General features: G+C 42.2%; 1 protein-coding gene across 3 annotated transcripts in view; it reads left to right on the top strand.

The window, feature by feature from the left end:
• The first annotated feature begins 9,399 nt into the window (after positions 1 to 9,399).
• nat16 (N-acetyltransferase 16) overlaps positions 9,400 to 26,538 on the top strand; it is a 35,250-nt gene continuing 18,111 nt past the window's right edge. For 2 of the 3 annotated variants that reach the window (XM_040047172.1, XM_040047173.1), the window contains exon 1: positions 9,400 to 9,584. The gene's annotated coding sequence lies outside the window, so the exon portion shown is untranslated. The remainder of the gene's footprint in view (positions 9,585 to 26,538) is intronic. The other variant, XM_040047171.1, reaches the window with a different exon arrangement.

The following is a 26,538-nucleotide window of genomic DNA, read 5'->3' as shown; positions in this document are numbered from 1 at the left end:
TTAGTCCTTCTCTGTTCAACGTTCTGCTGAATGACATGTTTAATCGGCTGGGAAAAGAGTTTGGTGTCTCTCTGCTTGCAGATGATGGTGCCGCCTGGAAACAGGGAAGAAACCTTCCGTTTATTCTCTCTCAGATTCAGAGCATCCGAGCTTTGGAGGATGTGGTTACACGGGCTAATGATTCAGGCTTTAAAATATCTGTTGATAAAACTAAGTATGTGATATTTGGACATAAAAGGAAAGTAGCAACTAAATATCTGCAAGTATCAGGAAAGTACCTTGAGAGTCAAGCAGTTAAATTTTTGGAATGTGGTTGGATGAGAGAATGACTCGGAAAATATCTGCATAAGGTGTGAAAAGATCATTAATGTGTTTCACGATAAAAAGTTTACTTTTCAATAAAGTACTGTTACATTACTCACGCAGTACTAACCTGTGTAAGAGAGCATAGAGGCCTGAGACTGACAGTGCTTGTGTCTGGCCTGTTTATTCTGAAGAAGACTTGTAAGTAACAAACAGCAGATGGCAGCATAGAGCATCGTTGCATCTAGCCTCCCAAACCCGAAGAAGAAGCTGTGTCCCACCTGTGGCCTGTGCCTTCACTTTCCCCTGTGTGTGTACACATGCCGCCAGAGTCTCGCTCTGTTCCTTATCAGGTTAGCCCTCCTTGTGCTTCTATCTAACTTATTGCACTTTTCTGCTCAACTTGAGAACTCAAAGCACTTTATACAACATGCCTCATTCACCCATTCATAAAATCCTTTTTTTCAATGCTTTTTCTACCTAAGTGCTTTCTCGGTTAATCTCACTCTCTTATGAACACTTCAGAGAGTAACTTGAAGTTCACTCTGTTGCCTAAACATACTCTGGCAGGCTGGAGCAGCCAAGGATTGAAACAGGGATCAAAATCATGTAAATCTAGTTGAAATTTAGTGACATAAAATAATATACCACTCATATAAAAAGTCCAAGTATTGTTGCAAAATTAGTAACAGGGTTTACAATTTTTAAAAAAGAGTACTGTTAATTTTTTCAAATCAAATGGGTTGTTTTACATGTAACTTTTGTGTACATTTCTTATACATTACTGATTTTATACTGATTATACTGATTTTCTAACACTGGAAAATAACTCAAAATGTTAGAAATATTCCAGTGTTAGAAGATCAGCACTGCTCAGTGTTAGCCATTGTTAACCTTCAAAACTGACCAGGTTACTTTTAAACATATAACACTGTCAGAAGTGTTAATTTAACACTCAACAGTGTTGTATTTAACACTCAGAGGAGTGGCCCCATATAGACACTCTGTAGTGTTAATTTAACACTGGAGATCTTGCTGTGTAGAGAGGTTTTGAAGTAGACTGTTACTCTGACACTAGCAGACACACGACTGGGAGCCTTCACAGGAATGGGGCCTCGGTCATAAATCTGCTCTTATGGAATGCACCCTTTATGCAGGTCCCAGGAGGGTCAGAGGTGGTTGCCATAGTGAAGTGGCCAGAAAGCTGGAGAAGAAGAAACCTGAGCTGACATCAGACTTGAGGTCACTCTAAACTGTTTTTGTGTTTATCGCACATAATAAAAAGCACTTAACTTGAACCTTCAACTGCTTAATACATGTAAGAAAATGCACTTTGAGCATATTTGTCTTTCCTCTCTCATAAAATGAACCCAACATTATCCTCAGTTACGTTAACACAAAGGCATCTGCTGTCATGCTCACACATCTGATGTTTGCTGATTGTTTTTATGCACAGATATAAAAATATGGATATGTGCTGAGAAATGATCATAATAATAATGTTTCTGACTGACTGAGTAAAAACTGAATTGAACCGGGACCTTTTGAATCAGAAATGGAATCAAATTGATTATAGAAACTGAAATCAGTACCCAGCGCTAGTTGTTTAGCTCTGTATGCCAGCTTGATGCTTGAATAGAGCTGATCCGGTGTGTTAGCTCCTCTGTTAGCGTACTTGGTGTGCTGGTGAAGTTTAGGAGACGCTGCTTTTAATTCTTGCATCAGTAAAGTCACCTGCAATGATGAGCACAGCGTCAGGATAGTGGTTCTGCGGGTTGCTAATGCTACTGCACAGGTGTCTAAGGCCCGAGTAAGCATTAGAGGAATGTAAAGAACAGTGATCATCACTACAGTGGACTCCAAGTGTTGTTCAAGAAATGCACTTCATTATCTGAACATCTGCAAGTGGTGCGAGACCACATCTATAAAAATAGGTTGTGGCAGTTTGTTGAATTATTCTATTGTGTGTTGGCACAATGCCCCAGTCAATTAGACTCAGAAGAAAGACTCCCAAGAGTTAATTTCAGACATTACAAGCCACATGAAGCAAATTAATTGTGAAAATTAATGACAGTACAATTAGAAAACGGCTGAAAAAGTATGGCTTGTTTAAAAGGGCGATCAAAGAAAGCCTTTTCTCTCCAAGAAGAGCGTGTTCACATGGCTTAGTCACACCTGAACAACCCACCAGTACGTGAACAAGGCAAACGTGGCTCTATTACACAGAAATGTCTATAAACATGCTCATTTACTCCAAATATCGATGCAGTTACTTCCGACCCTCCCGTCTTTGGACAGCCAACAATGAACCAGCTAAAGAACAACAACAGATGGATATAACATGATGTCAGCTAATGTTAGGCTAGAGTGTCCTAAAAACAGTTTCCTGCTGACAGTTTGTTTACATTCTCACATAATATGACAGTTTATCTGCAATTCAACAATTTTAAATCCCCTTCAAAGAAAGTCGTACTAATGCTCGCTAAGTTTGAGAGCCTGATCCAGAGTAAATACTGACAGCTGAGCCTTCACGCATCACAGATGAATGACGATCCGAGTTTCTGAGGTGACTCAGGGGTAAAAATTTAATTGCAACACATTTAATTTACACTTTTGATTGCTAAACTGATTGTTAAATGTTGATATCATTAAAACATTTTAAAATAAAGTGTGTACAAAATGGTTTTATACATAAACAGTGTTAGAACACACCATCCATAGCAGGGCCGCAGTCTTTGATGCATCTTGGTTGACTAAACTATGCGATCGTGGCTCAAGAGTTGGGAGTTCGCCTTGTAATCGGAAGGTTGCAGGTTCGAGCCCCGGCTTGGACAGTCTCGGTCGTTGTGTCCTTGGGCAAGACACTTCACCTGTTGCCTACTGGTGGTGGTCAGAGGGCCTGGTGGCGCCTCGCCTCTGTCAGTGCGCCCCAGGGCAGCCGTGGCTACAATGTAGCTGCCATCACCAGTGTGTGAATGGGTGGATGACTGGATGTGTAAAGTGCTTTGGGGTCCTTAGGGACTAGTAAAGCGCTATACAAATACAGGCCATTTACCATATGCTTGTCCTACAGCAGCAACGTTATAAACTAGAAGGAGTAAGAAAACAGAATTCAGTTAACTGCATTCTGCAATACAAATACCAAGTCTCCCTCTGACTGGCTGCACTTTCATGAACTTAGATTTAAATAATAACTGGACTTTGATTTTCTGACACCTGCAACGCTCATTTTAAGATTTGGAAGTCAGTTAGAAGGCTACAAAATCCATCTGCTTCCAGTCTTCCTCACAAGTTGAAATATGGTAACACTTTTATTGTTGATATAAAGGATATGTCAACTCTACTTAATGTCTAAGGAGCTTGGTAAGAAAAGTTTCTGGACTACTTTAAGTTTCCTTAAAGAAACTTTTTCAGCTCTAGGATCAACTGTTGGAGAGTCCCAGATTAAAGCCCTGTGGGAGTGTCCCCTCAAGAGGGTCATGGACCCCCTGTTGATCCTCTACCTAATCACATGAGCCAAGGTGTGAAAACAGGTGTGGGTCCCAATCAGTAAAGCATTTGGGTGAGCTCACTGTGAGACCTAGCCCCACCCCCACCGACCGACCCACCCACTTGGTCATTTGTTACTGAGAACAAATGACCAAGCATGTGAGTGGGCACTAAGGCGTCTGGGAAGTGTCTCAAAACATGGATTATAGACAGTTGGTGTCGTAGGCCCTGTTCAAAGATGGTCGCTCACAGTGGACATAGATGCTTCTTTCACTCCTCTGTCCTCTCTGTCCAAAATGTGAACATTGGCATCCTCAAAGAGTGACCTTTGACCTTTAGATGCAGATGAACAGCTGAGTCTTGTCCCGTGGAGGTGACTCTGCCATGTTGTGCGTTTATGAAGTGGCTGTTTGGTCTGAGCATTCCTCTACACTGTGCAGCAAACACCACATTGTTAAGTTTGTGTTCAGGAGTTTTGTCTTTGTGATGAACCAGTTTGTGTGTGAGTGTGTTGCTGGGATGTTTCTCTGATAAACCTGCTACATGGTGATAACAGTGTTGTTGTGTTTGTCCTTCTGATTCTCTGTAACACTTGAAAATAAACATTTTTGCTTGGCTGTTTATTGACCTAACAAGGTGTTTGGATCAATGTTATATTATCAGTATTATACAAAAGCTTGGTTTTAGTACAGATCAGATTAGTTGGATTAAAAGCTACTTAACTAACCACACCCACTTTGTTTGGTTTGATTCTGTGCTGCTTCTCATCAGAACATCCATGTAAAAGACATTTTATAATCTCAATGGATATTTTATTCCTGGTTAAATAAAGATTAAAATAATTGAAATAACAAAAATAAAAATCTACTCAAAGTGATCTAATGTCATGGTCTGAGTGAGCAGACGGGCATTTCCATCAGTGGCGGAGCACCCTTGGCTCCGCCCGTGGGCAGGACTTCCTCAGCTTCACGCATCTGGAGCTAACTGGGGCCATCAGGCCAAAGGGGATTTAAGCTCTGCGCTGTCATCTCCTCTCTGCCAGTTCGTCAGCTACCTGATGTTGGTAACCGGCTCTCACGGTCATGCTGCTATTCTCATGTAGATTGACTCACGCTGTTTCTTGTGCTTCAGGACTTTTCTCCAGTGTCGACTGCTGCTCACCACTCGGCTCCTTTCACTGGGAAATATTTCCAAACCTGACCTGCCTGCCCTCCTGCTCACTCACCACTTTGGATCCAACAAACCCCAGGTCAGCCGTTTCACCTTTTTCAAATTCCGAGGAAGTGCCTCACCTCCACCTCATTACCACACCTCCACCTCCTGCAAGTAAGCTGGAAAAACTGTTATACTTACCCTCTCTGGTTATCCACTTTAACCCAGCTCTAACCCTGCTCTCCCCATGTGATTTAACCAGTCAAGGACAAAAACATACAGAAAATGCTGCATCAAGCCTTGTAATCATAGCTTTCCTAGTTTTGTTAAGCCTGCATTGACAGCTTAGTGTGATGGTTAGTGCTGTTGAAGGGCCTGGGTTCAAATCCACAACCTGGTTGGTTTGCAGTGTGTAATAGTGTGGATGCCCTCAAAGGCATCTACACATATTATTTTTCATCTGCAAGTTGCTTCCGTACGTTTTTCGGCGCTTAACTACTCCCTCAGTTTTTGTGCTATTTTCACCGTTCAAATCTTAAGAAATTCTGCTCTTTCCTGCTATGACTTTGGTGCTCATAACTTCTATGCTTTTTGAGATTGAATTTTTTATGCAATATTTTTTGCCCATTTCTTCCACATTATCATTCTGGTCACTGGTTTTCCTTGCCCGGTTGAGCTGTGTTTTAGCTCAGTGAGATGAGCAGCCGTTCTCAGACTGGGAGGCCCGGGTTGAAATCCCGCTCATGGCAACATTTCTTTCAGTTAACAGTTAAACTTTTTTTTAACTCTTTTCAGCAAAATTTTCAGTTTTTTCTGCCGTTTTCAGAAAAAAACTCTTTTCAGCAGAAATTCTGCTTATTCACCTCTTCTGCAAAAATTTTCAGCCTTTTCACCTCTTATCAGCACACATCTCAGCTGTTTTTAGAAAAACTCTTTTCTGCAGAATTTTCAGCCTGATTCACCTCATTTCTGTAGAATATTGAGCCATTTCACCTCTCATCAGCACACTTCTCAGCAGCTTCTGCTCATTTGAGCAGAATTGTCAGTCTCTCCACTTCTTTGTGAGAATGAGTTTGGCTCAGTGGAGGGCCAGGTTTGAATCTTGCTCAGGGCAACATTTTTTTTTCACCACTTTTCATCAAAAGTTTCTGCTTCTTCACCTGTTTTCAGCAGAAATTTAAGTTTCTTCACTGCCATACAACTTTTTGCAAGTTTTCAACCTTTTCAACCTTTTCAGCTTTTTCAGCAGACAGCTTCAGCTTTAAAGCATCCACACTGCATTTTTACAGGAAATGCAATTTTTTTTCTAGTTAGAGTTAAGTTGGTCATTCTAAATTACCCATGAATATAAGTGCAAATGGTTGTTTGTCTCTATGAAATCATCAACCCCCATATTGGTTCATTAAGGAAGACCAGCAGTAATTGCCTTGATTAACAAAGTAGTTGTTCAAACAACAAGATTTCATTGTGTTTTCCTAAAGTTGTTAACTTGTGTAGAATGAATTAAAACAAATTTCACTCTGCATATTTAAATAAATCACTTCAAGTCAATGTATGTATACTACGTTGATCCAACGTAATCTGATTACATCAAACCACCAGATGCCAAATGTGTTGGTTTGACATGGTCAGAAATCAGTTACTGTACTTGGTTAAATCACGTGGAAAAAGGTGCCATGATTAAATTGTGTTCATCCAACAACGGATGTAAATCGAAATGTGGTTTTCATTAAACTTTACCATCATTACAATCATTAGTTCTCAAATCAAATTAGTAGTTTGAACTCAGCTAATCTCATGTTAAGTGGTCATAACTGGCTGTTTAAGATTCAGTAAGGAAGGAGCCGTTTATTTAACATTTTGCCAAGAAACAAGTTTGAAGTGGTTTGAGTTCAAACATGGGCTCATTTATGCGTCTGCTTCTTCTGGCTGTCTCCCCAAAAGCTGTCAGAAAGAAGCTTTATGCCAAGAGTAAAGGTGAGTGTGGTGTCTTTCTGGGAAAACGTATTACAACACACAAAGTGAGTTAAATAGTGGCTGTGCTTGTGATGCTAACACACTTTTATAACTGTTGGAAGACGTTAGCTTAGAGATCAAAACTGTGTTTTTAAGGTCACACATGAGGGATTTGTTGCTTTTACAGCAGTAACTTGATAAACTTTATAAAAGATGAGGTCGGTGGTCTTTAGCTGAGACTTCAGCCTCCTCTGATAGGACTGAGGCACAGAAGCTGCTGCTTTTTGTTTTCTTTTTCTCATTCAGAGTTTTAAAGAGAAGTAAAAGCTGCACAACTGATCTACAGAAACACTTGAATCTCCAGTCAGTCATATTATGGTACACAGCACAGATGCTGCTTCTAGGGTTAGGGCGAGGCAACGGGAATCACATTTATGAGTCGTTTGTATTTATGTTGTTTCTGATAGTATCACTTCTATATATTGCATAAAAGAAAGCAACACCTTATCTTATAGTGAAGAACCATCATTAAACACTGGAATTCAAAGTTAAATCGAATAAATAGTCTATAAATATTATTTTAAGAATTACTGTCATGTAGATGAGAAAAAGAGACGGAGCTCCATTCATTCATATCAGCACAGAGAGAGAGAGAGGTGCAGTGTGCTGCATTAAAATTCAAACTGAGGGCAGATTTTTCAGCTCTGACACTGTTTGCTCTTTAGTTGAGTTGAGTTTTCTATTTTTAAGAGAAAACGTTATTTGCTGCACAAAGTGACTTCGTCCTTATTCATCCATCCACAGCTCTGACGTATAGAATATATTTATACTGCCAAAATAAAAGCTAGAAAAATACATCCAGTAATTACAAACAATATGATTCTTAACAAGTTTTTTTTTAACATGTTTTTTTCCTTTACGTTACTTTTTTTTTTGTTATTTCCTCAGAAATAAACCTGAACCTGTATCTGTGAGTGTTGTGACTGTCCTGCTAATCGGACCTTTTGTGTGTAGATCTTTCCTAAATCCTGGTTACGGACTACGAGAGGAGCTGGAGTTGTACAGAAAGTATGGAGCACCTCTTACCGACCCCTGTTCCCCCACGGACCTTGGAGACCCGGACCCCTTTCCCCTGCACATTGCATATATCCACTTGGTGTTTGTTCACTGTAAATAAACGCACTGTCTTTCGCCTAAGCAAAGTCCCTTTAACAAACCTTATGAACAGTGTTCTTCATTTTCTTTCAATTTCACAATTATGCACCACTTTGTGTTGCATTGTGTTTGTATCACATAAAATCCTGTTAAAATACATATAATTTATGGTCTGATAGTTATGCTAATGTTGCTGTCACTACAATTATTACAGAGATTCAAAGAGTGAAGAACTCACATATGGCACGCACAGTCCTCAGCTGGTACAGGGCTGCACTCAAAGGACTTATGATGCTTGAAGACAGAATAATAATAATACACAGAATAAAAATAAATATCAAACATAAAGAGAGAATATCTTGGCTGCTTGTAAGTTATTTCATTCATACTGTTTGTGCATTCTTCTTCATAGCATAGCAGGTAAACGCACACAGGACTGATTATTCAGTGACTTTGTCCTCAAACTGTGGAACCCGGTTTTATTCTAATCCAGTATTAATGTTCTCAAGGATATAATTTCTGGTTTTGTTGTTGTTTTTCAATAACACATTTCGGTGATACACTGAATGTTCTGTTAGAAATAAAAAGATTCTTTTAGTTTTGATATAGTGTTTTTAACACAGTCATTACTCAAAATTACAAAAAAATACTAATTAGTAAAAAAAAAGAAGTATAATTAAGTGTTAAATAACCACAATGGTTTTTTTTATATAATGAATGAAACTCCAGAAAATAAAAACTCAAAATAAATCAGCAAGTTATAAAAACTGAAACGGAAAATCGAACTGATTTGTTAACATTTGTGTGACTTTAATGATCCTTTGATCCTGTTTTCATGAATTGAATGAACGAATTCTGAAACGGTGTTTTATTCCACGCTGCAGGAGGCGACCATGACTGGATGTCCTGTCCGAGAAACTAAACAGTTCTTATGGCCGCCAACCGGATCCTTCCGGGTCACTTTCCTTAGTGAGGACCCTTCAGACCGGGAAAGGTCTGAAACACTAACAGACTTAAACATTTAAGGGGATCTGTAGTGATACACTGTTACAAAAGTCCTCTAATTGTCGCACACTGGGGAATGCGAACATTTCTGCAGCGTGAGAAGAGAAATCACAGCTCGCACCTGATTATCTGCAGCGCATCTTGACCTGAGTTCATTTTTGAGCCAGCAAAGGACAAACATGTCCGCTACACTGATGCAAAATGGCTCACTGCTGCTCCTGCTTGGAATTCTCTGCACGTCCCTGATGGTGTCAAACTCACGCAAACGGACACACAGAAATAGCGGAGGGGGAGGGGGATGCTGAGCCGCTCCAGTGAACCCAGTATGGATGCTGACGTAGGAAACTGGGATGGGCGGAGCTTGGGGTTCGTATTGAATCTCCGGGGATCACCGACACCGGCTGGTCTGTGTCGTTCATTCATCGGTGGAATTATTCTGCTCCTAAATTAGCCGTTCCACCATCAGCCATCCTGACTCCTCCGAACACCGACTCTAAGGACGCTACTCCTGGCCATCCTCTGTGGTAAGACCCGAACAGCGTAGGGCTGGAGGCTCGGCAGCAGATGCTGGCTCAGCGCTGTCCTATATGTTGTCTAAAGGAAAATTACCAGCTTATACTACCATCCTATACGGGCTGCGGGGCGCGCGGTGCTCAGCAGGCCGGCTCGCTTCGTGATGACGTTTTGATGGATGCGAGTTATTTTAATGGGCAGTATTGCAGTATTCTATTTTTGGTAGTATTGTTGCAAAACAGACAACTGCATCGTGTTCTGCGTTATTATTCTTATTATTATTGTTATTGTTGTCCCTCCACGCATATGTCCTCCCGTTAATCGGTAATACCATTGTTATTACTGTGATTACGTTTTTCTCTTTTGGAATTTCGTAATAATTTGTCCGCATGATTTAAGGCCAGGGTTTACTTATTAATCCACAGCGTCACATAAGCAGAAAAATGTATTATGCTGTAACGCGCTGAACATTTCAAAATAAAAGCCCTTATAGTTAATTTTGAGAAAATTCATCTGATTTTGAGAAATTGCCACATTTCAAACATAAAACGAGCTTTAGGACTTCGTTAGTGTCAACCTGCTATCTCTACTCACATCTTTTAGACGACCTATTCAATTTTTTCACAGCGAGGAACAGAGAAGTTCTGACAGTAACACAATCTGCGTCCTTAAAAATGACAGTGAGTGACTTCATGTAGACCTTTTTGGGCGTTTCTTGCTAATATTCTTGAACATTTTTTGTTTTATTACCTACCAGCTCATTAAGGTCTAGTTTAGTCTAATTCTTCTGTGGTTTAATAGATGATTGATTCAAACTGAATCAATTCAACATTCATAAAAGGTGAAAGCCTTTCCACTCTTCATCACTCTGGAAAGGATGAAGGATGGAAGGTGGTTGATCCAGATCGTGATGCCCAGGAGAGTGGGCATTGGACCTTTTGACCACATTGTTAAACATAGTCTTAGAGAGGGACAGGATGCCTGAGGAGTGCAGAATATCTTTCCTGGTACCAATTTTCAAAAACAAGGATGATGTACCGTGGGATAAAGCTTATGACTCATCGCATCGAGGAAAAAGTTGTTGAGGCTATGCTAAGAAGAGAGGTGATGAGCAGTAATTAGCAGTGCAGCTTTATGCCCAGACAGAGCCCCACAAATGTGATAATTGCTTTGAGTGTTGAACTGTAGAGATGGTCCGAAGGAGTTGCACGGTGTCTTTGTAGCTCTGAGAAATCACTCCAAGACAGGCATGTGGGAACGAGAAGTGTCAGAGACATATGTCTGGTTGGTGCAGGACACGTATATGAGGACAAGGAGAAAGCGATGAGGTGTATGTAGAAGGGACAGTTGGGTTCAAGGCGGAGGTGGGATTACATCAAGGATCTGCTCTGAGCCTCTTCTGGTTCACAGTGGTGATACAGAAGAGGCCAGGCTGGACTCTCTGTGGACTAGAATGGTTTTTAGAGATGGTGGGACATAAACCAGAGGCTGAACTGGAGCTGTCAGGGGTATGACCAATGGGAATGACCAGAATGGACAGGATTAGAAATGAGTATATCAGAGGGACAGCTCAGGTCAAGCATTTTGGAGAGGCAAGGCCGAGGTGGTTCGGACATGTGCAGAGACGTAGTGGACATGTAGGAAGGATGCTGAAGATGGAGGCAGAAGAAAGAGAAGTTTATGATTCATAGATGCAGTGAAAGAGAATATGCAGAGGGCTGGTGTGACAGAAGAGGATGGTAGGAATAGGATGAGATGGAGATGCAGATGATCTGCTCTGGGAACTCCTAAAGAGAGAAGCCAGAAGGAGGGGAAGTTTGAATAATTATAACAGAAGGACCTTAGTAAACAGCAGGATGAGGGCTCGGTCTGCATTTTCAACCCAGCTCATCTACCGTCACACATCTCAGAGAGGGATCCACGCTTAGTTTTTGGGATTGGGTTTTTCTCTTACCCAAATTAAGGCTTCCACTGAAAAGGTGTGGCCTTTCATTACTGAGTAATATATAGCAGCACAGTTACTTCATGACTCAGTTACGTAGTATTGATTTGTCACCAGGTTTTGGTCATCTTTCAAAGGTTTGTTTTCTTGCTTTTTCTATTCTTTCAGGAGTAAAGGAAGAGTGTTGATGTGATAACGGTGAACCAAACCACCGAAGTGTACATTTAACAAACATTATTTTTTCCTCATTAAATATTTAAAAGCATTTTGCGTACAAAAAAAAGCAGAAAACAAAAGCAACTCATGTTTCATTTTGCATACTGAGTCAAATAACCCTTAAAAAATAAATGAAATAAAACTGACCGAGTGTGCACAGCTCCACTGTTCCTCAAAATCAGCATTATGGCAGGTTGAAATTCATCATTAAAGGTCATGGCATTTTTTTCTGTTTCTTTTTAATCTAGCACATTGTTAAGAATGATACGTTTACCATTCATTGACTGTCTTGGTATTCAAACAATTTTCTAATGCTTAACTATAAATGAGTTGAAATTCTTGCGTAAACATGAAAAACATTCAGAGACTAGTACAAACAGCCATCACTTCACCCAGCATTCTCAGCCTGTTATAGGCCAATCTCCAACCTTCCTTTTATCAAACAAATCTCCAAAGAATTGTTAAGCAGCTAACAGATCGTCTGCAGAGGAAGAGTTTCATCAGGATTCAGCTTTAGTGAAAGTTACAAATGATCTCGGCCTCTGACAGTGGACTCAGCTCTGCGCTTGTCCTGCTAGACTTCAGTGCAGCGTTCGATACTGTCGACCAAAGTATGTTAGTATATAAAGTAGTGCATGCCATAGGAAGTAAAGGTGCAGTGGTTTGAATCATATGCAATAGACTCCTTTTAATTTTTCCAAGTAAAGTCACACACCGAGTTAAATTCCACAGGATCCCGTGATGGGACCAGTTCTGATTACATTATGCGTGCGTCCCTTAGGAAGCGGCAGAGGATACACAGCAATGAGTTAAACTGCAGAAATGTCTTAAAGACAAAGAACTCGATGACCTCTAATTTCCTGCTTCTACATTTAGATAAACTGAGGTCATTGTGTCTGACCAGATACTTAATGTGCCTGGAATTAACTTCACTGCCAATAACACTGAGGAATCCTGGAGTCGTGTTCGGATCACCCTAGTGGAGCTAGGTTGCTCTAAGACTTACTTGTGGCCCCTTACTTGTGAGTTTTCAGCTTTCATGACACTGTTCTGTGAAATAAGCTTGGAGTTAAGAGATAAACACGTTCTCAAGTTTCACAATTAGGCTTAAAATGTTCCTTTTCGAGTTGGGGCTGGATCAGATGATCGAGAATCCTCCCGTTGTTACGCTGCAATGGGCCTAGGCTGCTGGCTTCCCAGGTGTTTGTTGCCCATACATTTTTGACTCTCTGTGAGCTTATGAACCACTCTGCATTTAATCATTAGTGTTTAATCATCTTTGGCTCTCTTCTTCAGTTTGTCCACCAAAGATTTCTTCCAGTTAAAAAGGGAGTTTTTCCTTCCCACTGTTGCCAAGTCCTGTATTGTTGGTTTTCTCTGCGTTATTGTAGGGTCGTCACATTACAATAGAAAGTGTCTTGAGGTGACTGTTGTTGTGATTTGTTGCCATATAAAGATAATTGAATTAAATTGAACTGAATACATTCCAGGGCTCCAAAAAACAAGCTAGCTGAAAGGTTTATGTAATTATTCTGGACAGTAAAAATCACACAATGGTCATTAAAACGGGTTCAGACTTGATGATGATTCATCTCCCATATCATGACCGCATAAGATGGCTGAACAAGTTGAAAGTATTGGTATCATCATCAGTATATTGATCCTGAATTTACATGGTATTACATTAATACTAAAACGTCCATGATCACTAATGCTAATGCTCCCCACTTCAATCACAGATGATAATAATAAAACGGTAATAACTATTCAAAAACATTAAAAATAAAAGGGTAAAATCCGAAACTGCTGCACATGAGATTAATGCTGCAGAAAATCGTTTACTAGCACGATTTGTGAAATAAATATTTCAGTTAAATTAATTATTTTAACGCCGCCTGCGCTATCAGTGTTATTCCTAATGAGGGAGGCTCTACTTTAACTTTAAAATGCATGCTTTTAAAAATTAACGGTGTGTGTTCTGTGCTCCAGAGGCTGCACAAGCGCCAAAGAGACTGAAGGTTAGAAACATCTATAAAAACACTTTTACATTTTCTGCATCACCAAATACAAACACACCCTGTGACGAATCAACAGAGTGTGCATGTCATGCAGTGGTTTTAGTAAAATATGGCTCAACACTCGTACATATAAAACACACCATCAGCGATGACATGTTCCACTTAACACATGCAGAATAAAAGGATCAGTGACAACACGGCGCCTCCAGCTGATTTGAATAGAGAGAGAGGTTCTGATATGAGCTGATCTCTTTTGACAGTTTGGTATTTGGAGTTGAAAGAGAGGAGGCATTATTGTATTAATCATGCAAGTGAGAGAAAACACAACACGGACATCCTTCTCTGTCCACTTTTGTCAACAATCTTTTTAACACTGTTTCTCTGACAAAGGCAGTGGACGTCAACACAGGGCGGTTATGTGGACAGAGATCCGCTCATAGTCTGCTACCCTGGGTTCAGATTGTTGAGCGTGAGCCTAACAGGTGATTAAGTCAGCGTGCACAGCTCGTTACAGTGATAGGCTTTATAGTTCATGCTTGTGCTGCTTCCTCACCAACTCATCACCAATGATTCCAATCTAGTGTCTGATTGTGTGCTTGTTGTATGTTTCATAACTAATCATGTGACTATGTACATGGCTCTTGCGTAAGTGGGCTAAGTGGATTTGTGCTTGTTTTAAAGGACTTTGAGACCTCTATAATATTAGCCGACAGAGACCTCACGCATAACAGTGTTTACACATTATTGATGTTCGAAGTCTTTATGTCTATACTGAGCTGAGCAGCTCACAAAGATGCAACTAAAAAGTGCAGGTGGAGGCTGCACTATACAGTGCTGTGAAAAAGCATTTCCCCCCTCACTTGCATTTTTCAGATCATCAAATAATTTGTAATTTTAAACAAAGATAACCAGACCAAATACAAAATGCAGTTTATTAATGGAAAAAGCTAAAAACTGAACTGTGAGAAGTCATAAAGTAAACCTAGAAACTGGTTGCATTGCTCTTGGCTGTCAAGCAGTTGCTATAACTGGCAATTGATATTTCATGTGTCTGAATGAATTTTGTCCCACTATAGTTATCACAGTTATTTTAATCCAGCTGCAGTGGATTCTACATCCTGTGTAAGGTGATGTCAAAACATCTCAATCAGATGTTTCTGGGTTTCGGATTTGACTAGGACTCTCCCCAACCTTTGTCCCTTTGGGTTTTTTTTCGTTTTCAGTGGTTTTGAGTAGACTTACTGTTGGGTTTTGGATCATTGTCCTGCTGCAGGTGTTTAAGCAGAAAGACAGCCCAGGAAAACAAACAAACAAACAAACAAACAAAAACCCAGCACAGAACATGTTCTGTTCTCACTCCCGAGGTGTTACATCCCGATGATTTGTCACGTCCCGAGGCGTTCCTGAGAAACGCGAAAGGTGACCTTCCACGTTCTTATGCTACACGCCGGGTTATGGATGAAATCCAGTTGACTGATGCTCCCGCGGTAAAACACGTTCCAGCCATGTATTCCAGCCCAAACTCTAACCTTAACCAGCACTTTAATGACGTTAGACAGTGTTTTCCCAAGACATTTAAGTAAAATGAACGTACATATTTAGATTCATTCCAAACAGTTCTCATGTTTCCTCGTTTTTCCGATTACGTGATCGAGGGACGTGTTGGGTACCCAGAAGCGTAAGATATCGACGGTTTGTCACCCAGCGTATGTAAATGTTACACTTTGGGAGACAGAACGTGTTGGAACATCACACGACGCCTGACTGTTGTATTTTGGCTGCTGTGTTCTATTGGCTCTCTTATTAGTTCCCTTTGTGTTGCTTGGTGTCCTAGTCTTTTGCGTTTGTCCATTGTTTTTCCATGTTCCCCTGTGTAGCAATGTTGGCTCATCAATAGAGGGCGCTAGGACACCACTCCCATAAAAATATCGTGAGAAACAACTATAAAAATAAGTTTTCAATGGATGAGTTTGCTCGTACGTCATGTTGCCTGCCCTATTGGCCAAACATGATTACATTCTGATGATTATGTAACAGCCAAATGGTAGTCTGTGGACAGACTGCAGTTTTTTCCAGTCACAGGGGTCTGAGCCTGAGTGTCTGTTGGAGCTTTGAATTTGCCCCTCGGGCTGCAATTTTGTGCATCCCTGACCAGTTGGCATGGACTGCCTATCTTGTTTAAGAATTTGATTGGACAATTCAATGTTATTCACACATCATCACAGCAGGGGCACTCACTCGTTCGCTACTGCTTGCCTGAGGATGGCGACTTCAAGCGCTCCAGCAAGTGAAGTTGGTTAGCTGGATGTGGTGTGAGCAATGCCTTCTTTTGCATTATGCGTCTGCTGTTGATTTGTCCTGGTGCCAAATTGTTTTGGACCACTACAGGTGTACGGGGCTTAAAGCACTTAACAGAAAACTGCAAAAGACACAAAAGTAGCCACTTGGACAATTGCATAAGGCTACACTTCTTTGGCGGGTTTAGAACAGTCGAACAGCTGCATGAAAGCTGTTGAACTGGCAGAAGAAAGTACGATGAAGAGGTGACAAGAAATCAGCACATTTCTGTCTAGAGTCATAAGCTATGCAGAGCCTATGAGTTGGCTTAGATATTAGTGTAGATATTTGTGTTTGCAAAACTGTGTTGATTTTAGATTTGTGTGTTTTTTCCTGACCTTTTGGCCGTTTTACACCTTTTGTTTCACCCGTCGGCGGGAATTGATTCGAGTTTAGTGATTCTGATTCCTTATCGATTCTCTTGTCACCACCGTCGCTAACCAGCAATAAAGACATTACATTCATGCAAAGTAAATGCATGCTGTGGGTCAAATGTTTGTGCATGATTGTTGAGGTGTTTCCCCTCTATGTTGTGATCACTGTTGGAGTCATTACTCACAATTATTACACGTATTGCACAGAACACGCTCCTTAAATGTAATGCAGTACTTTACTGAGTTACTTAGAGACGCTGTCTCATAATCACCATTTAACAATATAAACCTGAGGCTACAACTCCACACAACAACACAAATCCCTAATGAGGACTCTAAGATATTTCTCTTAGTAGAATACAAAGCTGACCGCACAAAGCAAAGATAAAAGCTGTCGCCGCGGTGATTCTGCTTTAGAAAGGTGAACAGGTAGAAATGGAGGCTGCAGCCTGACTGGGTAAGGACCTGGCTGCTGGGGTCAGCTTTCACTCAGCTTTCACTCTGGGTTCTTGGCTAGCTTAGCGTTAGCATGCTGTCTTGGCAGATGCTTGCAAAGAACCAAAGTTGTGTTAGGAACATAATGCAGCTGTTTCTGCCCTGGATGCAGTTTTCCACTTTACCATGTATCTCGTTTTTTTTATGGAATAAAAATAAATGCCCTGCGACAGCCTGGGGACCTGTCCAGGGTGCACCCTGCCTTCACCCTGAGACAGCTGGGATGGGCTCCAGCACCCCCTGCGTCCCTGAAAAGGATAAGCGGAAGTGAATGGATGGATGGATAAAAATAAATGTCCATATCCATGCTCTAGACTGCGTCGCTATATCCTCCTCTGACACGATAAGCGGGATTGATAGGCAGGCAGACTCATAATTCCAAGGAATTGGACTAGCAGGAACCAGCTTTCTACAAGAGCCAGTTCTTGATTCTCATCCCTAAGTTAGGTATGTTTCCTGTTCAGTTGTTTCTTCCTGTTTTATTGTTGTAATGTTGTTTTCTGCGTCTTGTGTTGTTACTTCCCCCCACTTCATTATGTCTATAGTTTCCAGCTGTGCTCCCACCTGCTTCCTCTTCCCGCATTATCTTATGTGTACTTATACCTACCTTTTCCCCGTTTTCTCATCTTGTTTCTGTGGTTCTTTTTTCCCTTTTCTCCTCAGCCTCCTCTGTGTATACCTGTGCATACTATTTCTTAGCTCCATGTTCCCTACTGTACCTGTCAGGGCCATCGCACACGCAGTCACGCGCAGCGTTGTCCTTGGAAATTAATGACTGCACATGTGCTGCAGTGCAGCTTGGTCAAACAGAGAGGAAAGATGAGAGGGGGTGAAAGAGGAGAGAAGTAAAAAAAGAGAGGGGGGTAGGATTGCAAGAAGGAAGAGGAGTGGAGGTTCTTTTTTAAAGAAGCTAAACAGATGGTTCAGGGAAAGCTGAGGTTTGACAGAGTATGAACTTCAGATAAGCATTAAGACTTACACAGAAAGAAAAGAGGTTTTCATTGCTTGCAGATAGCCCTCAGTCGAGATGTACTACTGTGAAACAGTGCTTATTAAAACCGTGTGTAACTGAGCAAACTGCTTAACTCACGCCTTTACTCTTATCTGAAAATGGACAGAGCAGACCAGAAATACAAAACACAAAGCTGTCATTCCTGCAGTTTTCTCACCTTCTAGTGTTTCATCGTATTTATAACACCCACTGAAAGCTGCGGCAGTAATGACACAGATAATCCAAGCCCATCCCCCACACCAATCGCTGCCTCCCCTTGACCCTCATTCATTTTATAGACAGGCAGTTATTCATTATTAGTCAAAAGGATTCGTTTTGTTCACGAGGTTTTCTGATTGCTTTGAAGGTTTTGCTAATGTGAGGTTATGGAGAGGTTATGATCACCCTCAAGACAAAGAATAGTGACAGAGGGATTTGCTTAGTGCTGTGTGTACATCAGACATATAATCCACTAAGGAAAGAGTAATACATTTGTTAGCAATATGGGTGGTGGTTTCCTCCATGCCAAAATATCCATGCATACTTCAGAAAACAGAAAACAATTCAAATGTAGCTAATTACTGTGACTCTGTGTAATAGCTTATCATAGGCACTTAATGGTGATGCCGGTCTTGTGCCAAAAAACGTTCTCAGTTTATAAAATTGTTCATGAGTGGATTCTGTCGCTGGCTGATTCTGCAGGCATGTAATAAACTGAAGGGGTTAGTTAGGGGTGAGGTGAGAAGAAGAACGCAGAGGAATATAGGACAAAAGATACACCGTGGAAGAGAGCCAGAGTTGAACAGTGAAGGTTTTAAGCCTAATCTTAAAAGCAGAGAGTCTGTCTCCCAAATCGAAACTGGAAACTGGTTCTACAGAAGAGAGCTGGTCTTCCTCTTCTTCTACTTTTAAATGTCCTGGGAACCACAAGTGAGCCTGCAGTCTGAGAGCCACGTGCTCTATTGGGGTGCAGGTAGCAGAGAAGAGAGGTCAATATGGGGAAATATCCTCTCCTTCTGTTACATTTGATTCATTTGAGTCATGAGTCATAAAATGTTTCTTCCACTGAAAATGTCCAGACGAACATTTCTTCTTACCTGGATGACTAAACATTCATCCAGATGTATATAATGTAAATAGAATGAGTCTCAGCACTGGAGCGCCATAATTAACCTCAGGGTGTGACGGCAACACTCAGCTGTTCATCTGCATCTAGAGGTCAAAGGTCACTCTTTCAAGGATGCCAATGTTCACATTTTGGACAGAGAGGACAGATGGTTTGAAAGAGGAGTGGAAGAAGCCATTTACGTCCACTGTGAGCGACCATCTTTGAACAGAGGGCGGGGCTTACGACACCAACTGTCTGCCATCTATAATCCAGATGCCTTAACGCCCGCTCTCATCCTGGGCCATCTGACCTCAGTAAATCACATGATAGGGTGAGTTCAAGTTTCACAGTGGGCTCACCCGAAACCTTGGCTGATCGAGACGTCTTCAAGGAAACTTAAAGAAGTCCGGACGCTTTTCTTTCAGAGCTTGATTGTTGTCATTGGTACTGAGGTGCAGAGACAGAACACTTCTGGGTGCCAACGAGGGCAGCAGGGGGCACCTTCTGGCGATTTGGCATTAGGCTGGTGTTGTTGAAGGTGACCCACAGAAAGATGACATAGACAGACTTTATTTAATCCCACACTGGGGAAATTTTACCCTTTACAGCAGCACAAGGGACAGGAGGAAATGGGGAATTAGAGATATGTTAGAAAAACAATAAACATAATAGTATCCTGTGTGTGTATTATACAGCTTGATTGCTGTGGGATGAACGATCTACGGTAGCGCTCAGTCCTACAATGGGGCTGTAACGATTTACTGCTGTAGGAGCGTCTCAGGGCCTCCACGGTCTCATGCAGAGGTTGAATGTTGTTGTCCATGACGGACATTAGCTTGGCTAACATCCCCCTCTCACCCACCTTCTCTATGGAGTCTAGGGGACTGTCCAGGACATAGCTGCTCCTCTTCATCAGTCTATTAAGCTGTTTCCTGTCCCTCTTTGTGCTACCACCTCCCTAACAGACAACCACATAAAAGATAGTAGAAGTAATCAAGGTGGCATTAAAGGTCCTTAGTGGTGTTCTTCACACCCCGAATGTCCTCAGCCTGCCCAGCAGATAGAGCCATGTTTGGCCCAGAGCATGAATATTGTGTAGCCAGTCCAGTTTATTGTTATGGTGAACAGCTGGGAATTTGTACATGTCGACATCCTCGATGTCCAAACCATGGATGGTCATCAGTGCGATGGGGGCTGGTTTTCAGTTAACCACCATCTCCTTTGTCTTATTGGTGTTTATGTGCAGGTGGCTGAGTTCATACCAGATGACGAGGTCGGTGATGACCTTCCTATACTCCAGGTTGTGCTGTATACCAGTTGGCAGACAGCATGGACTGTCAAATGTCCATGCAGTCATTTGACAGTCAACCCCTGCTGATTCCAGCTTCTCCCTCAGCAGTGCTGGTTGGATTGTATTGAAGGCACTGAAGAACTCCAAAATCATGGCCCTCACAGTGCTTCTAATAATCCAACGGTAAAAGTGGTCTGTGCAGGAGGAAGATGACTGCATCATCTACATGAAACAAACTGCAGGTGGTCCAGCAGCATGCGCACCAGAGGTTGGATGTGATCTTGAACAATCCTCTCCAGGGTCTTCTTCAGGTGGGAAGTTAAGACCACAGGTCTGAAGTGGTTAGTCACCCTGGGGAATACACTCTATGGCACTGGGACCACACAGGAAGTCTTCCACAGGACTGGGACTTTCTCCAGAATAAGGCTCAGCACCGTCAGGCCTGTTGCCTTTCTGGTTCTGAACTTCTTAAGTTTCTTCCTCACCTTGTCAGCACTCAAGGAGGGGGTGGGGTGCTATTGGCGAGGGAGTAAAGTGGTGAGTGATTAGGCGTAGAAGTGACATATGGAGTGGAGTGTTCAGGGAGGGGGCGGGGTGGTCTGATTGGTCACAGGGAGAGGGGGAAAGTGTGTAGCAGCCTCGGGTGGTGTTAAGAGGGGGCAGAGCGGAGTCTCTGAGTCAAATGTATGAATGAATATCTCATAACTGACGGATTGTTAGGGCCCGGTCTGTGTTTGTTTAATTGTTTGTCCTACCACACTCCAGTGAAAAAGGAAAGTCCTGCAGGTATCTGTCCCACCATCAGAATCAGAGTCGTGTTTATTTATAAGTATACTAGCAGACACATACAAGGAATTTGGTTCCGGTAGATGGAGGCTCTCAAGCACAGCAATCACACACACACACACACACACACACACACACACACACACACACACACACACACACACACACACACACACACACACGTCTATATATACATTACACATGCATACACATACATACACAAAGCTGTGTAAACCAACTATAAATAACTAATCTAAACTTCTACATAGAGCTGGGCGATAGAACGATAACGATATGTATCGCGAAATAACTTTTTCTCGATAGAAAAATTAAACTATTGCGATAGACCTCGCCGCTCTTGTCCTCTTAAAAAAAAAAAAGAACAGCCAATCCAAATTAAGTAGCACAGAGCCGAACCAATCACAGCCGCAGCGTCACGTCACGTGACTTGTTGCGTACAGCACAAGTGCCAAGCCGCACATGTGTATTTGTTTGGGAAGCAGCCAGCCACCGTACCGCCCGGGTAATGGAGGAAATGAGTGTGCCGACTAGAAAAATCAACCGAGCCTGACCGAAGGTTACCGAAGAGAAAACAGATGATGGTTCCAATACCGGAGAGATTGTCGAACGGAAGAGCCAGAGAAGTTCCGTAGTGTGAAGGTATTTCGGCTATTTCAAGTCTGACAAAAAACAGAGTAGCGTGCACTGTAAATGTGCCGAAAGCAAGTCTGGAAATACAATAAAGCGGTGCATGCTCAATCTCTGACTGGAAGCGCTGATTCGTCATTCGGCTTTTGTCAGACTAAAGTAACTGTTAAAACTGTTTGAAAAGCTAAGCTATACAACAAGGACAGGTTGAGAATTTCCTTTTAGTTCTCAGTTTATCTGATATTGACAAAAGTTAGTCAATATTATAAAAGTTAGTCAATTTTGTCTGTTCTTCTGTAAAACAAACTAAGATTTATTTTTAGAAATAATATTTTTTTTTCTAAGTGGAATTGACAATTTAGTCTGTTTCGTTTGTTCTGTTTTGAAACTTAAACGCTTTAGCGGCTGCCTTTTGTGTAGTTTGCAATATTTGCCTTTATTTATCTGAAAAAGTCTCATGTTCCTTAAGTACATCTACCCTGTTGAACTTATTATGGGAAATAAATATTTAAATCAAAACAAGCTGCTGATTATTTCACATTTTACTTGTGAGCAACGGCACATTTAAATCTTACAAATATAGTTATTTGGCTTATATCGTGATAGATATCGTTATCGCCTGAAATGAAAAAAACATATCGTGATATGAAAAAATCTCATATCGCCCAGCTCTACTTCTACACATAAAATACAGAAATGAAATGAGGTGGAATGAATGCTACAGAATGTACATAAGGTGCAGTTGCAATCTGGCAGTGGGAGCAGTGTGACAGGTCAACTGTTTAGGAGGGAGATGGCGAGGGGAAAGAAACTGTTCCTGTGTCAGGTGGTCCTGGTCTGCAGGCTTCTGTACCGTCTGCCGGAGGGCAGCAGGTCAAAAAGTCTGTGTGCAGGGTGTGAGGGGTCTGCGATGATTTTCCCTGCCCGTTTCCTGGTTCTTGAGAGGTACAGGTCCTGGATGGAGGGCAGGGGGGCGCCGATGATCCTTTCTGCTGCCCGTACAGTCCGCTGCAGTCTGCTCCTGTCCTGTTTAGTGGCTGCTCCATACCAGACTGTGATGGAGGAGCACAGGACAGACTCAATGACTGCAGTGTAGAACTGGATCAGCAGCTCCTGTGGTAGACTGTACTTCCCCAGATGTCTCAGGAAGTACATCCTCTGCTGGGTCTTTTTGAGGATGGAGTTGATGTTGGTCTCCCTCTTCAGGTCCTGGGAGATGGTTGTACCCAGGAACTTGAAGATCTTCACAGTTGACACAGGGCTGTCTGATATGGTGAGGGGGAGCAGAGATGAGGGATGTCTCCTGAAGTCCACTGTCATCTCTACAGTTTTAAGAGTGTTCAGCTCCAGATTGTGCTGACTGCACCAGAGTACCAGCCGCTCAACTTCCTGCCGGTATGCAGACTCATCACCATCCTGAATGAGGCCAATGACAGTGGTGTCATCTGCAAACTTTAGGAGTTTGACAGCCGAGTTCTTGGAGGTGCAGTCGTTAGTGTAGAGGGAGAACAGTAGTGGTGAGAGGACACATCCTTGAGGGGCACCAATACTGAGGGACCGGGTTTCAGAGGTGATCTCCCCCAGCCTCACTTGCTGCTTTCTGTCTGTCATGGAAACAAAGCTCTGCCTTCAATAAAGCAGTCTTACCCACTCTTGGAGTGGCTTGCCATGCAGTTAGCTGGACGTATGGAATCACTACTCTTCAGTGGAGGCCTGCTTCAGACTGCTTCATCCGTTGAGTCATTGTTTTACCAGATGGAAAAAAACCTGACCTATAAACAGGTCACAGGATCCATATAGTCACATATACAGTTGTGATACAGTCTCACGTACTCAGAACATTCAGAGTGAACAATCAGTGTCCGTGTAACCTTTATCTTAATTCAACTAGCTCTGCTGTACAACAAAATAAATCACTGCAGCATCATATCTTTCTCACATTTATTTAAGGCCTTCTATCAACTTGAAGGCCTGACGATGTTCACAACTCCTAGATTTAACACTTAGCTGCATTTGGCAACTCACTGTAGCTCACTGGACTTGCACATTATGAAGATCTCAAAGAAAATAATGACTAACATGACTAAATTATTTTTCTGTTTTTCTAGCTGGGCTACAACCTCCACCATTGAACTCATGCATGCCACGTTGCATGGCAATGGTTGAGTAATTACTATCTGATGGGACTAAACATGCCAATCAAATGAATGATAACCTTCATCCAAAATATATGTAAAAACTGTGGTTAAACCCTGAAACAGAGACTATAACATTGCGGACCCCCATAACGCGCCAGCTGCAGGCCCAAGGCTGGAGCCGAACAATCACTCCCTGATAACGACTGTGTTACGGCTATTCTTCCCATCCCATGCAAGGACACCTGGGTTGGCTGGAGGACTGTTTACTTAGCCTGATAGGGCGAAGGACACTGTCTCAGCTGAACTATGGACACGCACACACACACATACACTTACACTGATAGGCACTCACTCATCCCCCCTCCCCTTCCAACGCCTTCGATGCTTGTTTCCTGCGAGGGAACGCGGCGGGCTGTGTGCCGCGCTGGAATGGTAGCGCTGTGCAGGGTGGCTGCTGTGTTCGCTTCGGATTACTCCTCACCCCCCACCCACCCCTGTAGCTTGTCATGTCTTCACAATGTTGTGCTGTGGACATTTATGTGCTCTTTGTGCAGAGGAGTTTTTTTTGTTTCCTGTTCTCATGCTGTCCTACCATGGAAGCACAGCATGAGTAGGGGTCTCTTTTTTCCTCTTGCACTTTCCCCACTGTAGTGTACATTTCAATGTTTTTTTCTCTGATTCTACCAATCTCCGACCTGTATCCCCATGTAATGTTTGTGCTATATGTGTAAGGTTGGGGGGGGTCCCATTTCACTGCAGGGCAACCTGCATGTGACGAATAAAGCTTTGATTGATTGATTGATATACCACAGCTATTAGTGAGTGCCCAGGTTTCTCATACTGAACGCGTTTCGGCTGTTCTCAATCCCTAGTTGAACTCAAACTCCAGGCCTCAAGGGCCGGCTGCAGGTTTTAGATCTCATCCTGGGTCAACACACCTGAATCACATGATTAGTTCGATATCAGGCCTCTGGAGAACTTCAAGAAATCTTGAGGAGGTCATTTAACCATTTAAATCAGCTGTGTTGGATCAAGGACACATCTGAAACTTTAAAATGCAACTCTTTCAGTCTGCAGCTCTGCTGGTGGATTTTGGTCTGCAATGACGATTTCTGTGTCACGACGATGTCAGATACTGGAAGAGTTACTAAATCTGGACTGTCAACAGGGAAGTTACATGACTGGTCAGTCTGTGAGATTTGGTCTGGATATTATTGATCAGAGTCTGAGACACGTTGCTGGCTTAAGTCCTTGTGTCTGTCTCACAGGCTTGTCACTACTCTCTGTGGATAGATAGCCTCAGGGGAGTAGATGCAGTCTCAGGAGTGGAGTGGAGGTAACAACCAAAGATAAGTTTGCAAACCCAGTTATTTCAGTCTTGGTGGAATTGTATGTGCTGGGTTTTTGATTGTACATTGCTATGGCAATTGCATACTTAGTAAAGTGATCAGCAATTAAAAGGATGTCTTTGGTTCCACTTTTGTCTGGTTTGAGAGAGATGAAATCCATACAGAGAGTTCAAGTGGCCTTGTAGTACTGATGTTGCCTAACAGTGTGGCTTTGTCAGGGAACGCCTTTCTGCGCACGCATCTACCACAGGTCTTTATTTCCCTCTCTGCATCATGGGCCATTCTGGCAACTAAAATGCCTGCTGGCAAGCTAATGTCCAGCGGATCCCAAAAAGCCCTTTGGGAGGGTGATATTGGTCTTGGCTGTCTCTTGATCTAAACCTTTTGGTAGATTGAGGATAACCATGAATCAGATCATTGAGGGACTTCACAATGCTGGAATAGTCTTTTAGAGACCTTCGATAATATCCAGCAAATCCAAGAAAAGATCACAATTCTCTGAGATCTCGAAGGACTTTCCAAGAACAAAGGGCAGAGATTTTCTCTGGATGTGTCAGCTCCATTTTGGGACACTACGTGCCCCTGGTACCGCACTGAGGTCTGGAGAAACACACAGTTTTCAGGTGATAACTTTAATCTGAACTCTCTGAAATGAGTGAGGACCTCCAACAATCTTGCTTCATGATCTTCCAGGGTTTTAGAGAACACAATCAATTTGAGAAAAAACTAGCACCCCTTTCAAATGCATATCCTTCATGCACTTCTCCATTAGTCTTTAGAATGTGTTTGGCGCATTTTATGAATGTGTGTGAATGTAGTTAGAAAGCACTACGTACAGAGAAAGTGCTTGTGGGAATGGGTGTGATTGGGTAAATGAGTCATGTTGTATACAACGCTTTGAGTAGAAAAGCTCTGTATAAGAATCAGAACATTTACAATAAGTAGCCAGGGAGAGGGAGGTCTGGGCTCCTCTGCTTAGCCTGCTACCCGTGTGACCCAGTGCTGGATAAGAGGAAGAAAATGGGTGGAAGGGTGGATCATTTAGCCCAGAAAAATAGTTTGTTGCCCTATAAAAAAGGCCTCCGTAAAACCCATCACAGCACAGAAACAGCTTTAGTGAAGGTTACAAATGATGTTGACCTCTGACAGTGGACTCATCTCTGTGCTTGTCCTGCTAGACCTCAGAGCAGCGCTCAGTACTATTGACTACGGATGTTCCCGGCGACTAACTTCTTAGCCGACTTATTGAGAAAAACAATTAGACTAACTGAC

This window comes from Simochromis diagramma, unplaced genomic scaffold (assembly GCF_900408965.1).
Source record: "Simochromis diagramma unplaced genomic scaffold, fSimDia1.1 OVJJ01000113.1, whole genome shotgun sequence".
Lineage (NCBI taxonomy): Eukaryota > Metazoa > Chordata > Actinopteri > Cichliformes > Cichlidae > Simochromis > Simochromis diagramma.
This window is presented reverse-complemented; position numbering and strand designations above follow the sequence as displayed.